At 30.9% G+C, this 19,745-nt stretch overlaps 1 protein-coding gene across 1 annotated transcript in view; it reads left to right on the plus strand.

Annotated features, from left to right (window-relative positions):
- The first annotated feature begins 3,212 nt into the window (after window positions 1-3,212).
- Window positions 3,213-19,745, plus strand: part of LOC129221584 (LIM domain only protein 3-like) — a 156,187-nt gene continuing 139,654 nt past the window's right edge. Inside the window, exon 1 of the mRNA XM_054856094.1 lies at window positions 3,213-3,418. The gene's annotated coding sequence lies outside the window, so the exon portion shown is untranslated. The remainder of the gene's footprint in view (window positions 3,419-19,745) is intronic.

Raw genomic sequence — 19,745 nt, forward strand, 5'->3', positions numbered from 1 at the left:
CTTTAAAAAAAATAGCATTTTTCGCAATTTTGTGAAAACTCACTCGCACTTGCAAAAACTTGATACCAATAAAAGAACACATTTTTCAGCGTCTGGTGGAATTTGTTTAAACATTTTAAGTTACATGATCGATTTTGAATTATATCTCGTTTTAGTAAATTCTTAATTTCACTTTTAAGCCTTTATTTCCATTATTGGCAACGATTTCACTGTTGGCAGACAAGGAGAGAAAGCTCATCGATTAAAAAATATTTTACCATTTTCTATTTTAAACAAATGAAAAGAAATGTACTTGATTTTTGTTCGTTAGACTTTAAAAAAAGATTTTGTATTTTGGTGGTTGTGTTTATGCTTCGTTTTTCCTTGTTATCTAGAAAAAAAATTAATGTTTTAAATTTTATACTGGTATTGATTCGCGAGATTCTTCTCAAAACGAGATCCGCCCTGAGGGTCGGATTATTTTTAAAAATTTAGTTCGAAATTTGTTCTTGCCTATTTTACGAAGTAGATAAAGAGCTATTCATAAAAAACAAAATGCAGCTTTTCTTAGATTTAAGGGGTGCAGGTAGCCTGAACGTAGGCTCGGATCGTGAAAATTAGACAATACTTTCATTTTTCGTAAATTTCTTAAAAATTGACTTCAGTTTTTAAATTTTTTGCATCAACAATATGAAAAACTTGCTTTTTAAGAATTACTTACCATAAATTTAAAAAACTAAAACAGTTTTTTTATGGCGATGACATTATAAACATTGAAAGTAGACGCACGTTATTACAAAGTGGATGTCACTGCGTGCAGGACTGTGAACAAAATAATGGTTAAAGAAATTGAAGCAAGCTCTAAAATAAAGTATGTCCGTGCTTCAAGGAGTTATAAATACATAATTTTAGGCATAACAAATTGAAAACTATTTTTAATTTATCAAAATTTCAAATTGCAAATAATTTATGTTTTCAATTTTTAAAAACATTATACTGCTCACTACAGCTTACATTGAAGTATAACTTCTAAATAACTTTCTTTACACACAATTTTTTTTTTTTTTTGAAGCACTAATTCATTTATTTTTAAAACTATCCTGCACAACAACTGAAAAAATTGGAACGTGTTACTTTCCTCGGATGACTTTTCATCCAGAAGCTCACACTTCTTTGCATTGAAAAAGGTGTTCCCTGTAACACTGAAACAAGTGTCTCCAGCAAATTTAATTTTTTGTGCTTCAAAAACGTTGGTTAATTAATTCATTTAAGTAAAACGTTTTTAAAGTTGAACGTTTAAACTCTTGTTCACCTCTTGTTGTTTTACGTTTTTAAAAATAACTTCGGAAGTTTTTGTACTACTGTATGTGCAAAATAAAACACTGCATTACACATATGTTCTTGAAAAAATTAAACTTTTTCAAGTTTAAGACTCGCTAGACTCCTTAACATCGTTAAAATTTAGAGATTGATTGAATCAGAGTGAAATGAATTCAAATTGCGAGAAAATAGAGACGTTTTTTTATCTCTGATATAAATGGCAATTGATATGCAGAACCTTAACTTTCACAATAATTTCCTTTATTGAAATTAATTGTTTTTGTTCTCTAATAGTCTAATTCAGCTTTATTTTAACATTATTTTACCAGTTTTCTTTTCCTATTAGTAATATTCTGTTTTTAGTACTGCTTTAACTATATTAGAGTGTACGAGAAGACAGAGATAGACAAAGAGAGAGAGAGAGAGAGGGGGGGGGGAGAGAGAGGGGAAGAGCGAGAGGAAGAGAGAGAGAGAGATGAAGAGGGATTAAGAGAGATGAAGAGAGAGAGAGAGAGAGGTGAAGAGAGAGAGATGAAGAGAGATTAAGAGAGATGAAGAGAGAGAGAGAGGTGAAGAGAGAGAGATGAAGAGAGAGAGAGAGGAAGAGCGAGAGGAAGAGCGAGAGGAAGAGAGAGAGAGAGAGGTGAAGAGAGAGATGAAGAGAGAGCGAGGAAGAGAGAGGTGAAGAGAGAGATGAAGAGAGAGCGAGGAAGAGAGAATTGAAGAGAGAGAGATGAAGAGAGAGAGAGAGGAAGAGAGAGAGAGAGGAAGAGAGAGAGAGGAAGAGAGAGAGATGAAGAGAGAGAGATGAAGAGAGAGAGAGAGACGTAGAGATAGCGAGCGAACGAGCGAAAGAGAGATAACTGATGCTGATATCCAGGAAAGTGAGCTCGTTTAATTCTGGACAAACTTCCTATACATATTACGCTATTTCAACAATTACAGCACAGCACTGAAATAAATTTGAAAAATAGTTTTTTACTCTTAGAAAAATACTATCAATGCGTAAGTCTATATAGCGTCATCAGGTAGACCGCTTGGAACAGGTTCAACATTTTTAGTTGACTATACTTTAATGTATGTCCGCCTCAGAGCAGCTGTAACCAGTAAGATATCTAAATCTCAGAACAACAGTAAGCTATCCTACTGTTGCTCTGAGGTGGCAATATATAAGCATATACAGTCGAATCTCGATATCTCGAAAATTATAACTCGAATATTCTGTTATCTCTAAGTTTTCCTTGTGGGTTCCAAACTCTTCAGAGTGTTGTGGAAACTTCCCATAGCTCAAACTACCAATAACTCGAACGTTTTAGCCGGCACCTTGGGACTTCGAGTTATCGAGAGTTGGCTGTATTTTAAAATATTATGTCTTTATTAGTTTATTTATATTGCATTTTAAAAACCTTAATTTTTGAATTGCATTTAGTTCGATTGGTATCGTTTTGTTTTTAGGGATGATTAATTTTCAAACATGAGAAGCCGCGAGAGCTTCTATAAATTTATATTTCGTTTCATAAAATGCAAATAGTAAATCAGAAACAGTGTACAAATTATTTTTGAAGCAAAATCATTTGCTTAAATATATTATTTTGTTTATTAATAAGTCATATTTTCTAACTGAGGCTACACAAAAACATTTTAAATATTTTGGTAAGAAACTGCAAGAAAAAACAAGCATTTTTTAAAAATTGAATTTAAAGGTTTGGCATTATATTCTTAATTGATTTTTCATTGTGGAAATACAGTTTGATAATTTAGCATAAAAATAAAATTCTCTCTCTCCTACACTTCTCTCCACGATAGAAATATCTTCCGTTGGCTGAAAGGTTGGCGATATTTCTACCCCATCCCTCCGTGGTAACCCTAGAGTCGAAACGCAGTATACCTCCGCTCGCAGCGCCCTTCGGAACACGCGGATGAGAACAGCGCTCGAGGGATGTTTTTCTTTAGCAGACGATTCCGAACACTGTGTCCACTTCCCTATTCTCACCTCAAAAACAGACGATTTTGAGCAGTTCTAATCGCTTGCGTTCCTTATTCAAACCCCATGCATCGGTCAATTGAGCACTTGGAGCTTTTTAATTCCACAGCGAAGTGAAAAGGAGGAGAAGATCAGGTAAGATTTCTTTTTGATGTCTGACCGCTCTCTCCAGTGGTCAGTTCCATCTAGTTGCTTCTTCTGAGGCTGCTGCAAGATTCCGTATGGCAGTGTTAAGAAATCGTCTGCGCCCTTTTTTGGTGCATGGTAGCAGTTTTCATTGAGGGGACGTTCGAATTTGTCTGCATGATCGGCATGATTTCTAAAAACGCGTGTATTTTTGTCTGTCATCGAGTTGAATTACGCGCTCTTAGTTAAAGGGAGGGGGGGGGGGGGGGGCTCGGTCTGTAGAATGCTTCGCCAGATAACCGACTTGGCTTACGTATTACTTCGATTCAATTAGTAAAGCAAGCATTAAAAAAAGTTTCAGTATTGTAATTTTTTTTTTTTTTTTTGAGTAATCGTTACATATTTAGTGTTTGTTTGTTAAGTATATAAATGTAGACACTTTTAACAGAATATTTTTTTAATGAAGCTGTTTACTGTTGGTTGAGAGAAGTATTTTATGTTATAAGAATATGTTTGATATTTTAGTTTTTTTATTTGTAAAGAAATCATTACATATTTTTTTCAATATATTTGAATATTAATTATGTCACAAAATTTTTTTAAAGATACTGTTCACTCTGGTTTGCGATAAGTAATTTATGTTGAAAGAATAATGAATGTGCGATATAGTAATTCTTTAAAAAAAGTATTTGTCGAGTAGTTAGTTCATTTTTATTTGATAGTTGGTCTGGAAAATTATGCCATAATTTCTATTAACTCCGAAAACTTATGTTGACTTGATGGTTCAGATGAGCAATTTATGTTACTAGATATTTGGTTGTTTTTTACAGGGTATTTGAGAAATCATCGAATATTTTTGTTTGATTGTTTACAAGAAAAATGATACTGACATTTTTAACAGTTCCCCGAAATATCTGTTTAAAGTTATTGCTTACTACTGGTTGAGATACGAAAATATGTGGGAAGAATATTGTTTGATAGTTTAATTCTTATTAAGGAGTTTTTGATTCCAATTGAAGGGTATATGTCGAGTAAGATTACATATTTTTAATAGATTGTTATGAAGAAAAAATGATACGGACACTTTTAACAATACCGCAAATCTCTCTTTAAGAAAACTGTTTACGATTGGTTGAAACTGTTGCAATCTATGCCAGAAGAATAATGCTTCATATTTTGATAATGTTTAAAGATTATTTGTTGTTTTATCACACATTTTTACTTGATTGTTTTGAATAAAAATTGAAGGGGAATCCTTAACTGAAAAAAAAAGGGGAATCACGAATTCTGTCTTTCAAGAAAAAGGCTCATCTTCTGGAAAAGATGAGCAATTTATGTTGAGGAATAATGTTTGATGTTTTGATGCTTTTGATTTTCATTTTTTTAATGAATACATCTTTTAAAAATTATTCATAATATGCCTTTAGTTTTCATTTCTTTAACGGTTCACGTTTTATTATTGGAATGTATGTTTGATTAGTCAGATATATATTTTCTGAAATCACGGTTTTTTAATCAGCAGTTGTTTCGGGATAAATGTAATTACTTGACATTCACGTGCAATATGTTTTCTCAAATAATGCTTCAGTTCAGAATGATTAAAAATGTTTGGATGAAGGTAAATAATTCGCTCTTTCTCAGATGTAATATTAGACCTAATAACATACATAAATAGCGTTAACCCCTTACGAAACTTTTTTGAAAATAGTAGGTGTTTTCGTGAAATATTTTTTTAACAACAAAAGTATATGTTCACGCTAGAAGTGTTAGTAAATATAAACATGAAACGACTGCCTGCTGCTTTTGTTGTACATTTGTGTTGAAATAGTTGTGAAATGGATAGTTATAGGTGCAAAGAAATGAGAATATGACTAATTTAGTTCTTCAAAAAAGTATCGAATTATTCGCGCATTATAGACACGATAACGCTGTTTTTGTTAATTGATAAATTTCAACACTTTGCAGTGGAAGTCAAATTTAAAAAAAAAGCATATTTTTAGCCTTTTCTTTGTTATGTGATGAGCTTCTGGTGGTAAATTTAAGAATGCACTTTCGTTTTTTTGATTGGTATGTTAATAACACAAAAATACTCTTCACATTTACGCATCACTGCAGTGAATGTGAAAAAAATGTTATGAAATCATGATGTTATAAAAGTTTATGAGTGTAGTTGCATATTAAGATTATAAGTTCAGTATCTTCAATATTTTAGGATTATTTGTCCAAAATTCTCAGTTCACTAGAATTGAAAAACATATCTCACTCCGGCAAGAAAAGTAACACAACTCAAAAAAAAAAGGTTAATTTGAATTTTGTTATCTTGAATTCAAATCATGTTTTTCGCAATCACGAGTGTGTGCATGTAGGCGTGTTTGTTTGTGTGTGGGGGGTATGTGTGTTTGTGTGTGGGGGGTATGTGTGTTTGTGTGTGCAGGCATGTGTGTTTGTGTGTGCAGGTATGTGTGTTTGTGTGTACAGGCATGTGTGTTTGTGTCTGTGTGCTGGCATAAGTATGTGGGAAGTTGTGTGTATGAATGTATGTGTGGGGGGGTATGTGTATGTGTGTAGGCATATGTGTTTGTGTCTGTGTGCAGGCATGAATGTGTGGGTAGTTGTCTGTATGTGTAGGTGTCTGTATGTATGCGTGTGTGTTTGTGTATGTGTGAGTGTGTGTATGTGTTTGTGTGTGTAGGTGTATGTGTGTGTATGTGTTTGTGCGTGTATGTATGCGCGTGTGTGTAGAACATGGATGCAACCTGGAGATGCTTTCGCTATAGGAGCAGCATCGTGAGGAGCCGGTCGACGGTGATGGCGCGGAGGGTGGCGGTGGGAAAATAAAATGATAGGACATCAAAAACAGTCAAGTGAGAACAATAAGCAATCGTGATTGCTCAAAAGAAAAGAAAAGAAAAAAGGAGCTAATCGAGGTTTAACGCTATAATAGTTTTAAGCGAATTAGTTTCAAATCCTCATGTATATAATAGTCAATTCACTGATCGAGTAACGCTCTGAAGTCACCAACAATGAAACTTATGTCATGGCAGGATAATTTTATAACATTTTTTGGCTGCATTTCCCGGCATGTTTGACATGCAGGGACATGCCTTATTGTGACAGGGCTGAACTGGATCCGGTAACTTAACTGTTTTACTGGTAGGACTGTAAATTTAGGAGACTAAAGGAACGAAAAAGTAAAGGACGCTACCTACTTGAGTTCAGGGTTCATCCACAGGAGTTAGGGTTACGACTTCAACTATAAAAATATCACCAAGCAGGTTATGATAGGCAGTGTCAATATTCATGATATCATTTTTACGCCACCACGCACCAGTTATGTATGCTAACTTAGTATGAGTTTTATGGCAAGAAAGAAAATTAAATTAAGGTTTTGAATCAGTAAATAGTTCGTTTTCCCCAAATTTTGAATTATGTCACTTTCCTTGATGGGGTGTGATATATCTAAAGTACAGTGCAGTAGTTTAAAAACAATGTTTGGGGGGCTTCACCTTGGGGTTTGGGGGTACTCTCCAACAGAACAAGTGGTAAGAAAGTTATTCACATTAAAATTGCATTATTTTTACAATAAAAAACTGAATATTTTGGGAGACGGCGTGTCGCCTCCCCCCCCCCCCTGCTGTAATAAACATCAGAAAAATTATTCGGGAAGAAACAGTGTAATGGTGTTTAATTTTAAAAAGGCACGCAGATGTTCGGAGTGTAGTAGAAATCCATCACAAAGAAAAAAAATGTATTATAAGAATGCATTTTAGGAAGAGAAGGGGGAGTGAAAAAATTCTTCAAAAGTTGTTTTAAGAATAATTCTCCTTATGAAAGTATATCAAAAGCTGTATGATAACCAGAGATGTTTTTTACGACGCTGCAAGCGTATTTAACGCATTGTGAGTATAAAATGCACTCCAAAACTTAGTCAAGCGCATTTTCACGCTTTGAAAGTATTAAATACAACTTAAAAACTTAGTGAAGAGCATTTTTACGCTTTGTATTTTAAAGAAAACATCGTATAAAATGTGGGGAAAAAAGCGATTGGAATTTTTAAAATAGTACCTACTTTTTTTTCATTAAATATGCTTTTTTTAAGCACAAAATGCCATGCAGTCTAAATGTTTAAGGGGTTACAGTAACTCAAAAGTGATCAAAAGATCAAAAAGAAAGAAAAGTATTGTTTATTTCAAAACCACAGATTATTCCAAACACATGGAAAAAGTTTCATCGCTTTAATTCAAATATTTAAAAAGTTATGAGTAGTTTTAGGTCATGCTCGCTATGTGTTTTTATGCAAAAGAAAAACTTTAAATTGCTTTTTCTCGATGATCTTTTTTTTTTTTTTGTGTTTTCATGTCATTAGAATGCCCAAGGATTTTTTTTCTACTAAAGATACAGCTTTTAAGTAATACTTTTTGAAGTCAGGATTGTATATTTAACACAACTGTGCATTGGATAAGAATTTTATAAACTACTCAAATGTTTAGAGCATGTTATACATTAAAAAACAAATTAAAAAAAAAATAAAACGGTTTTTTACATAATTAATAACAAAAAATGTTCTAATCCATATGTAAGCAGATGAATGTACAGATTTTTAGAGATGATTATTGTGACTGCTTAGTAAAAAACGTTTTTTAAATAAGTGCAAAAAAAAACCCTTAAGGATTTTAAAAAATTGAAATTTTGCAAAATTTTTGGAATTTTTAAAAAATGTGGGCAATGTTTTAAGATTTTGAAAATAAATTATTGATTGCGAAATTAGTGTGTATGTTATGGTTTCAAAGAAAAAGAAAATTTACATACATTTAAAAAAAATGTTTTAAAGGTACTGTGACCCTTAAAATCAAAATAGTACGCATCTCTGCTTCCCGTATAATGTTCCATTTCATCTAGTTAGTTTTTTTTGGGGGGCTTGATCACTATTGCGATCTTCAATATTTTCATGTGTTTAAGTTCTCTAAAAATGTCAAAAGATATTTCACACCTTGAAATAAACTCTCGCTATATCTCTAATGGTAACAATATTTTGTGTAAGCAAATACAGAAAATACTAGATCAGAAGCTTGTGACCTACAGCAAAATCTACATTATTTTTCGTCTAGCAGTTATAACAAAAGATTCTATCAGGTAGTTTGCGAAATGCAGCGAGACCTGCAACAAAAGTAACTTCCTTTTAAAAACATTGAAAAACAAGCTTGACAAAAACCGTTCTTTTGAAACATGTAGAGCACAAGTTACATATAATAAGTAGCGCAATAACCATGTTGAGAAGAAATAATGGGGTTGTTTCCTTCAGTCAAAAGTAGTACTTTTATTGACTAAAATTGATAGAATAAGCAAAGAAAAAAAAAACATGGACCAAGAAAATTCTTTCATTTTCCCAAGAGTTATTTTTTAATACATTTTTTAAAATGTCCGATTTTTCAAACAAGGCGTGGTCTAGATGACGTCACAAATGATGCTTTTTGGCGCATCTTTGTGCCGCGTTTCCACGTTATGATAATCAAGAAGCGAATTAAAATTGCGCTCTACGCTTGTTATCAACCATATCGTTGCCTATACACGTGAGTAAAGATGCAAATCAAATATTTTGCACTGTAAATGGCAACACAGAATGGCATTTCATCATTTGTGATGTCATTGGCAAGAAATGTAAACAATGAAAGATCACCGATTTAAGTAATTTTTTAAAAAATATCAAACTTAAACAAATAATTTAAGAAATGGTTAGATCCTATGTTTTTAAGCATGTTCTTTCAGAAAAAAAAAACTTTTAAAATATTGGAAACGACCCCATTCCTGATTGTTCCGAAGCGAGTATATTTTTATTGGAGTTTTTAGTTATAGTAGACGCATAGGTACGTTTTCATTCCAAGCCAATTCTGCATCAAAGAAAACGAGCTATATCAAAGCTGGTTTAAAATTTTATATTAGTCATCTGCTGTATTTTACGGGTGGGCTGATACATATTGGTTCCAATTTTACTTATTATTAACTTGTAATTTATATGTTTTAAACAACACTTTTTCAATTAAAATATTGCTTATAATCTTCTGTAATTTTTACCTTTATGACACGCTCGTTAATAGGCATCCACAATTTAAAATTTGAATGATGATGTTGCTTTTAAAATGATTGTTTAACATACAATCAAACTTTTTCACGTGTTATTACTTGAGTATTGGTTTAATTTTTTAATTAAAACAAAAAAGACTAAAATCACGTTCCTCTTGCCGGATAGTTTTACATCTTTCAGCTCACATGTTTCTGAGTTTACGAATGGGTTCATTGAAACCTGAAACCTATGCCTGCAATTTTATGTAACTTCGGGCTTTTAGCGTTGTTTTGTTTGGACTTTGTCGCACTAGGCTACGTGTTTACTTCTGAATGACTAACAGTTTCATGAAAACATCAGATCCATTATGTTTTACTTGTTTCTTTTTGATTATTAAATGTATTTGTAAGATTAAAGTCTTGAAGATTAGTTGTAGTTAAGATAGCTCTTCAACTAATGCTTCAAAATATTTTAGAAAAGATTACGCTAAAAAAAAAAAAAAAAAAAAAAAAAAAAAAAAACTAAATTTAAATTAAACTTTTCTTTTTACCTTTTTATTCAGGCACTTAAGTACTTTGCTTACGTTAAAAAAACTATATTTCTACATAGCAATGATTTCTTTTTAAACAAGTTTTTAACCTAATTTCATGTATATATTTGAAAAAAAAAAAACCCCTCAAGTAAAGAAGGCTAAACTGTTACTGCAGAAAAGTAAAATAAAAAAAAAATAAAAAAATATAAAAATAAAATAAATAAATAAATAAATAAGAATAAATAAATAAGATGGGGGATGCGTTTCTGTGTATCAGTCAGTTTGCTTTCTCTACCAATAAATTTTAAATGAACAATCTATTATGAACAAACTTTTTTGCTCCAGGACACTCATCCAGGACAGAAGTTCAAAAGGAAAAAAATCAACATTAGCACTGACGGAAATTTGAAGTATTGTTAGGAACAGGATCTAAAAAAGGTGGATTTGACAAAAGTTCTCTTCTCCATGAACTAAAGATTAACGCAAGTTAGAAGCTGATTGATTGAATCAAAGTGAAATGAGCTCAATCGCAAGTGATTTTTAAAAGAAAAAAAAATTAATATTCATTCGAAAAATCTAATTTTAATATTTAAAAAAAGGGGGGGGGGGGCAAGGGAAGAAAAAAATAAAGAAAAAATTTCGAGGAACTTTATTTCCCTCCTCCTCGTTTAACGAAAAAAAAAATATTTCTTTTGATATAAACAATTATTCAGATGTATTTCTTCTTGATTTTCGCCATAAATCTTTTTTTTTTTTTGAAAAAATTAAAATAATTTTGTCATAGTATAGCTGAAAAATTAGCTGCCTACATATTCGATCATTTTTTTAAACTTCATTTACTTATTTCCTTCGTTTTATTTATTTAGATTAGAAATTTTATAAAACTGTTCTTCCTTTTCCCCTTGTAATTTAGCTACGGTTTTCTATGCTTGTACACTGAAGTATTAAAGAAAAAGTGCATTCATTTAGCAATTTCCAAATAAAAAATCCATAATAGTTTACCAAAAAATGACGTGTGACAGTTTGTTGCTAACAAATATTTTCTTTTTACGTCAAATATATTAAATTAAAATGTTAAAAAGTTGTGTTACGCTTAAACACAAACGCTTAAAATAATAGCAAAATATTTATCCTTTGTTAAAAACTTGATATTGGTTTATAGAAAAGTAGGCTCGTAAAGTTCCAGCCGAAGTTTCTTATTTATAACTTAAAAGAAAGTTTTTAAAGAAAATATTCCCAGCCATTTCTCTTATTTTGTAGTCTTGAGAAAATCACCGAAATTTTGTGTCCTTACCTAACGCTTTTTGTATGGGTTGAATTCCCCGTCCTCTTTTATTTTGTTCAAATTATGTGTTTTTTGTTTTAGAACACAAATAAAACACGGGTAATGTATGGGAAGCACTTTTTGACGGTTTTTATATTTCCATACCTCTGAGCATGCGAGATCAGAAATGGTAAACATGAGCTAATGTTTTGCAGACAGTTCAAATGCACTGTTTTTTTTTTTTTTTAGAATTTTTTGGCATTACATGCCATATTTCTTTGTCCAGTAAAAGGGGATAAAATTTTTTACACACACACAAAAAAAAAAAAAGAAAAAAAAAAGAAAAAATTTACAAGAGCTATACTGGGCATCGCACTTAAACAGTGTATTTTATAGTTTTTGACTTTGGTTTAGCACTATTTTAATTACATGCGGGAGTAGTTAGGGATATTTTAATTTTGCTGCCTTACTTAAAAAAAGACGTCTTTTGACATATCTTTTGCGTTAGCTCATTATTATTATCATTACTATTCTTATTCATCGAATTATTACTATTATTATTATTATTATTGTTGTTATTATTATTATTATTATTATTGTTATTGTTATTATTATTATTATCATTATTTCTATTATTTTGTTTATTATTATTAATATTATTTACCGTACGACTCCTTTTTTCCCTCTTTCTTTGGTAACAACTAAAAACATTTGTCATAGAATTTATATAAAAATTGTTTTTCTACTTCAGTAACTTATTTCTTACATTTTTATCTATTTCGATTCAAAATTTTACACTGGGAAAAGTTTCTTTTTTTTGTAATTCAGCACTGTTATACGGTTCTCCTACGCTTTTACGTTTAAACATTAGTTTAAAAGTACTTGCATTTATCATCTTCTAAAAATTAAATTTATTAATATTTTACTGGAAAATAACGTTTGACAGTTTGAGAGAAGGAATTTTATATTTACAAATATTTTTCTTTTTACATCAAACATTCTAATTTTAAATGTTAAAACGTTGCTTTTAAAATTATTTCATGTTTTATGATTATTATTTTTATGATTATTTGTGTTGTAAAATTGATGTTGATTTAATGTCTCGCAAGCTCCATTAAGGAATTTTGTGATTAAAATTTCCGACTACAAATTATAACGTAAATACCTTAATATAATTGTTTTGAAATGATTGGTGATTTTAGAGGAACCTGTTTTTGCCCTATCGAAGATTAAATAAAATATGCTGGTGTAGGGCATGTTTTATTTATCCAGGGGTTGTCTCAAAATTAAATTTGCAGGAGGAGGGAGATTCTGAACTTATTAAATGAAACTGAATGAACAAATTTTACGTAGTAGTAAAATACGAGCAAGCACACATACTTATATCCAGTGATGTTCCCATCTATTTTTTTGAGGGTATACTCGCACTAATCCATTACGCACACTATGTGTATGCCATCATATACGTAATATGCCATTATATGAAATTTTTTGAAACTTGAGTGTATACGCTAAGTGTCTAAAAAATATTTGAGAGTGTACGGCGTATGTGGAGTATACCCTATGGGAACACCACTGCTTACATCTAATGAGAAAAGACACTAAGCATCATTGATAATAATAATAATAATAACGATAATAACAATAATAACAATAATAATAATAACAATAACAACAATAATAACAATAATAACGATAAATATAATAATAATAATAATAATAATAATAATATCAACAACAATAATAACAATAACTACTACAACAACAACAATAACAATAATAATAACTATAATAGTTATAGCAATAACGATATTACTAATAAATGTAACAACTGCTGCAATATCGTCTAAATTTGCCGAGTCGTCAGACGGAATCACAAAAAAAAAAAGTTAGGAGGTCGTAGTGGCATTCCGGGAACTCCCTTAAGGGAACTTTTGGTTCTGACTTCTGTTAGGGCCAAAATATTTATACTAAATTAATGAAAAACAACCTAACAAATTGTCAAAGACTTAGTTTCTAGTTCCCAAAATTCGCAAACGAAAGTCCAAATAACTCTTGTTTGTTTATTGCTGATTTTAAAGTGGCTTTTTATTTTATAAATACATCTTATGTTTATATTGAGTAGAAGGTTAACAAGCAAGAATATCATTTTTTACATTGTTGAAAATATTTGGAGTGAAGTGTCCTTTAGTAAAGGAAAATACTTGAATAAACAAGTATTTTACAAGTAAAGAAACATTTTATTGAGCACATTACATATTTAAGCACTTTTTAGAAGGAACCTTCCATTTGTATTTTTGTTGTCATGAACAAAAATAAAAATGATTTAGTTAAATCAGTCTGCAATACACTTTTGTAATCAGTTAGTAGTACAGATAAGCTTTAGCTATTTCAATCATTTCTCTGATAAAACTTTATCTGAGCTGAGAGATAATGCTAATCAGTAATGTGCTATTAACAATGAAATAACTTTTGCATTTGGCTTTTTTTTAATTTTGTAAAAATAGAATATTTTAAAATTGCAAAGGTAAACTTGTATTAACGAATTTTAAAACTAAAAATGCTTGATTATTGAAATGGCATTAAGGGAAAATTTTACAACAATTTGGCGTTAATCATTAAAGTAATGAAATGCGTTGTACTAAAACCCATTTAGTACATATAATCAATTCGAACCCCTCCCCCCCCAAAAAAAAACCCCCAAAATTAAAATATATTTTAAGGGGTCACAGTACCTTTCAAGCGATTTTTTTCAATTTAAGTAAATTATATTTTTCGTTGAAACCATAACATGATTACTTACTTTGTAATCAATAAGTTATTTCAAAAATTTAAAAATATTGCTTCCTTTTTTAAAAATTCAAAACATTTGAGAAAATTTCAATTTTTAAAAATCCCTAAGGCTTTTTTGTTTTTAAAATAATATAAAAAAGCCTTTTGCTAAACGATCAAAATCATCATCTCTAAAAATCTGTGCATTCATTTGCTTTTGTGTTTACTAGAAGATTTTCTGTGATCAATTACGTAAAAAATCGTAATTTTTTTCAAAAAAATTTGGTTTTTAAAGGTATAACATGCTCTAAACATTTGAGTAATTTATGAAATGCTTATCCAATGCACAGTTTTGTTAAATATATTATCCTAATTGCAAAAAGTATTACTTTAAATCTGTATCTTTAATGGAAAAAAATCCTTATGGATTCTTATGACACGAAAACACACACACACAAAAAAAAAAAAAAAAAAAAAAAAAAAAAAAAAAAAAAAACGATCATCGAGAAAAATCAAGTTAAAGTTTTCTTTTTGCATAAGAACACATAGCGAGCATGACCTAAAAACACTCATAACTTTTTCAATATTAGAACTAAAGCAATGAAACTTTTCCCCTGTGTATGGACTAGTGTTTAGTTTCGAAATAAGCAATAAATTTTTTTTTGATCGTTTGGTCATTTTTGAGGTGCTGTAACCCCTTAAGTGAACATAAATATTTACCGGTAAAAAATAATTAATTAATTATTGGGATACACTAGCAGACCTTGGCAAAGAGAAGAACAGAATCGAGCGAATGAAAAAGCATGTTTACCATTTAGTTGAGGCTGTTAAATATAAATGAAAACTAAACTTTTTCTACGAAAATTGTGTTAAAGAAAATTATTTCAAAACTGAATCGCAAAGCTTTACAACGAACAAATCTGGTAAAGAAAATAGCATTATCTTTATAAATGATAAAATGTTCTACTTTGTGTAGAATTAAGAACAACTTTGGTTTCCATCGTTGAAACTGAGGTATCGGATAAAAAAATATGAGAGAGTAAAAATTCTGTAGAAATCTGTTAAACACGTTTAGAGAAAGTAAGGTAAAATGTACGCAAAACCAGCAAGTTTTGATGAATGGCCAGAAAATATAAAAATCAAAAGAAAAGCGTTTAGCTTCCAAGGGGAATAACTATATTGATTGCTAAAAGAACAATCAAGACGGTCAAAAGGTTTGTTGAAGACAATCAACAGGAAAAACAAATTAAAAGGAAATATATGTATTGGTTCAAAAATGTTGTGCATTAAATATCAGTTAGAAAATATTCTAAACATTTTTATTTAAAATTCTAAAGGTGAAAATACGAAACAATTTCAAATTTGGTATCGTTATATCGCTTTAAAATTGCGCTCCTTATTAGTTTCTTTTTCTGTTTTGATTTCTTTTGATAAAACTTTGCAGCAAAACTCATTTTAGAACAAAAATGAAGAAAAATCGACAGTTTTTAGAGCAAACAATGTTTCACCTTTAGTGTTTCATTCGTATTGAAAGAATCACGCAGGAGTTATAAAAAAATATAAAAAGGCGAGTCTTTGAGTGAAAAATGATGGTTTGAGTACATAAAAAGTATTTCAACTTTCTATTTCTCATCTCTGTAAATTTCATCTGAAGTGAAATGCTTCTAAAAGATTTTTTTTTTTTTTTTTTTGTTTTTTGTTTTTTTTTTTTTTTGGCGAGGAGAGAAAAATTATGGGCGCCAAGTCACGGCAACCTGAGAAACCCATATCCACTTCGCAACACGCACTTAAATTATATCGGCCGAATCACGCCAAAAAATATACTTCAGTACTTTTTGTGTGTATAGTTTTTCTGATTGAAAAGTTTGGGATTCAAGTTTATTTGGGATCGAAAAATATATTAGCTGATGAACTTGTGACGTTGAAGATGCAGTGGTAGGCAGTGGCGGCTCGTGGCAGGGGCCAGAGGGGGCTCGGCCCCCCCTCACTTTTTCAGAAGGCAATTATTTGTAACTTTTTATTTTTTTTTTCATTTTTTTTGTGCGTACGTGTTTGAAATTAAACAAAAAAAATAGATTTTAATACAATATTATCCTGCTTATAATCCACAGATTTATTAATGAGGTGAGGACTATACGTTGTCGCGGATTATCTGTGCGTGTGTGTGTGTTTTCCCCCTCAACACTAAGGCATTGAACCTCAATATTTACAGCAGGATTCGCGGAGACCGTTACTCTACCTGTGTGCTGTTTCTTTTACATAGCTTAAAAGTTCTTACGTGATTCAGGCTATGTAAAATAAAAAAACATACAGTAAGGGAAGAAGCCTTCATTTGCACCATATTAGACTATTTGCTCTTTTCTTGACTCTTTGTCTTCAAGTAATTAGCGTACTATATCGACAATTTTGAGAAGCAACGATTATTTTGTAGATTATTTTTATATAGTTTTGAATATCCTTTAAAAGTTATTACTTCTTCACGTTTATAATTTAGTTTCTAAAATAAATTTAATTTTATTGATTTAACAAAAAAAAAAGGTTAAAAATTAAAAAAATATTTGAAAACAAATTTTTTTTCTTCAAAAACCAGGGAGGGGGGAGGCGAGTGTACCCATGATCTGGTCCCCTCACTTTTTAAAGCACGAGCCCCCACTTGTGGTAGGAGATATTGAAGATTGTTTGTCGAGATGCATTTTTTTTTTTTTTTTGCAAGTTCGTCACAATAATTATCGCCATGGCGGTTAACTTTGAGCCACAATCAGCGGAGAAGGTCACTGTGACCGCCCAAAAATTTACCTATGCACATTTTGTCTGACGATTCGTCAAATTTAGGAGACATCGTTGCAAAATTGCGATTAAAATAATTGTTATAACGATATAATGCTTATATTTTATCATTCGGCAATATTCGGAGTTTCATTCGACAAATTGAAAATTCCCTCCCTTCCAAAAATATTAGTTCTGTGCGCCCACGGCCACAATATTTCTATTTTAAACTGCCCCACTCATAGACATATTTTTGAAAATAGTTTTATTGTAACTGCTGATATGCAACGGCAGAAAAACTCATAACTAATGTATAATTAACCTAAGTTGACCTACTGTATAATTAATAATAATTATTAAATCCGCTTAAAACAAATGATTAGCCTGGTCCAAAATTATTCTCCCAGGGTCACTTTGAGTCACGTCAGAAATGGGATATACAGAAAAGAAAATTAATGAAGATAGTGCAAGTTTAAAGTAGAATATCAATTTATAATTCCTTAAAATTCCCCTTTACACTTAACAACAATACGAGATTTCTACAGCTTATAATATTGCATAGAATGTGGCAACTCAATTAATTATTTGTATGAAGCGAAAGAAAAATTATTTAAACTACAGTATAATTATGCTAAGTTAAGGAGTAACAATTTTTAACCTATTTTAAATAAAGGATTAGCTAGGATGAATGTTATTCTCCCTTGGTCACTTCGAGCTACGTCAGAAATAGGGTACGAAATAAATCATTTTAGTAAAGATAGTGCAAGTTTAAAGCAGACGAACAAATTTCCTAAATTAAATGAATCAACTAACCAACGTTTTGAAGCACAAAAATTGTAAAGGTTGAAAAGCTTTTCCTTCGCAATTTCCAACATCACAAGGTTTCTATCATTTATAATATTAATTACTAGTGGTACTCGCACGGCTTTGCCCGTAATAGAAAAATTAAAAGGTCTTTAGGTTCGCCTGTATATTTAAAAATAAAGCATGGTGAATTTTCTCTCCAATTTGCTTGTGCCCATGTTACGGTTCCACGTTATGATAATTTCGTAATTTACTCGTCCATCTTATGATAATTTTGTTCTTAAAATTGGAATAGAAAAAGAACCACATCGAATTTTCGAAAAATCGCTTCGAGGTGCACATCCCATGCTACAAACTAACTTTGTGCTAAATTTCATGAAAATCGGCCGAACGATCTAGGCGCTATGCGCGTTACAGAGATCCTGACAGACAGAGATCGGGACAGAGAGAGAGATCCTGACAAACAGAGATCCGGACAGAGAGACTTTCAGCTTTATTATTAGTAAAGAAAACGTTTGAATTCGATCAATTATTGGTTTGAAATGGAAGAAAAGTTTTTAAACTACTGCATAATTATCCTAAGTTAAGGAATAATAATTATTAAGTCCATTTAAAAGGAATGTTTTGCCTGGTTCAAAGTTATTCTTCCTGTTTCCTTTGAGTCGTGTCAGAAATTATAGGATACAAAAAATAATAATGCAAGTTTAAAGCAGATTAAATTTATAATTGTTTAAAATTTTCTCTTTGCACTTAACAGCATCACGAGATTTCTATAATTTATAATATTGTATAGAATGCAACAATTATATTAATATTCGTAATGAAACGGAAGGAAACTCCTAAAACTACAATACAATTATCCTAAGTTAGAGAATAATAATTGTTAAATCCATATAAGAATAATCATTGGCTGGCTTCAAAGTTATTCTCCCTGAGTCCATGTGAGCCACGTCAAAAATGGGATCCAAAGTAAATTATTTTACTAAAGATTGTGTAAGTTTAAAGTAGAAAAGTAAATTTTCTAATCATACAAAAACTTCTTGTTTGCACTTCACAACATCACAAGATTTCTATCACTTATAATATTGTATAGAATTCAACACATTTATTAATTGTTGGTATGAAGCGCAAAAACCAATCTTTACCTACTGAATAATTATTCTAAGTAAAGGAATAATTATTATTAAATCCATTAAAAAATCAATAATTAGCCTCGTTCTAAATTATTCTCCTTGGTTCAATTTTAATTTCTGTAGGTCCTAAGACATCGAAATTAATCTGTTCTCAGAGATAAATTATGAGTAAAAATATCGCTTCTTTATAATAATGATATTTTAAACTGAAATACGTTTTTAAATTGAGAAGTAAAAACTTCCTGATTACTTGGAATTGTCACCAAATAATTCAGGAAAATACTCTTGTCAAATGACTAACCAGAGTATAATTCAGGAAAAAACAGATCACTCTAAGAAAAAGTGGTAAGCATGTATTGACGCCAATTTATGTGTTACATGAAGAGTGCTAATTTTTTTAGCTGCCAGTGTGCAGAAATACTTAGCGCTCATATGAGAGGCTTTGCCTGTAGCTCGGTTATGTCTATTACAGACTGATAATACCTATATTAAGGCAAACCTGCAGTCTCTGAATGCTGTAATTCAGCAGTTCGATATTGCTTGCAATGCATTTTAGTGTTATCTTATATTATTTTAAATTTGATTATTTCAGTAATTAATATAATTGCACATATTAGTTTTAGCAACATGAGACATGATTCCATTTGCTATTGTATGGAGTTCTTTATTGACATAATATCAGTAAGGGTATTTTGTAGTAAGTTACCGCCCTAAAGCCAGGGCTAAGGCAGAAATACTTAAAAGACTTGCAGAAATTCTTTGAGTTGAACCGCACCATTGCTGCGGTCGTTCATCTGGATTGCTAATTCTGCATTAGCTACCAGTTTGTTTAGCTCTCTTGGCTTCCTTAAGAAATTTTTCGCCTCCAGCTCATGTGATTCCTATTCCGGGCCGATGAGTGCTAAAAAGCACGAAACTGCAGTTCTCGGATGGAATAACTGAGTTAGCGGTGTATTTTAAGTATCAGTGAGGGTATTGAATGTTTTCACTTTGAACATTTATTT

The sequence above is a fragment of the Uloborus diversus genome, chromosome 4, assembly GCF_026930045.1.
Source record: "Uloborus diversus isolate 005 chromosome 4, Udiv.v.3.1, whole genome shotgun sequence".
NCBI classification, from domain to species: Eukaryota; Metazoa; Arthropoda; class Arachnida; order Araneae; family Uloboridae; genus Uloborus; species Uloborus diversus.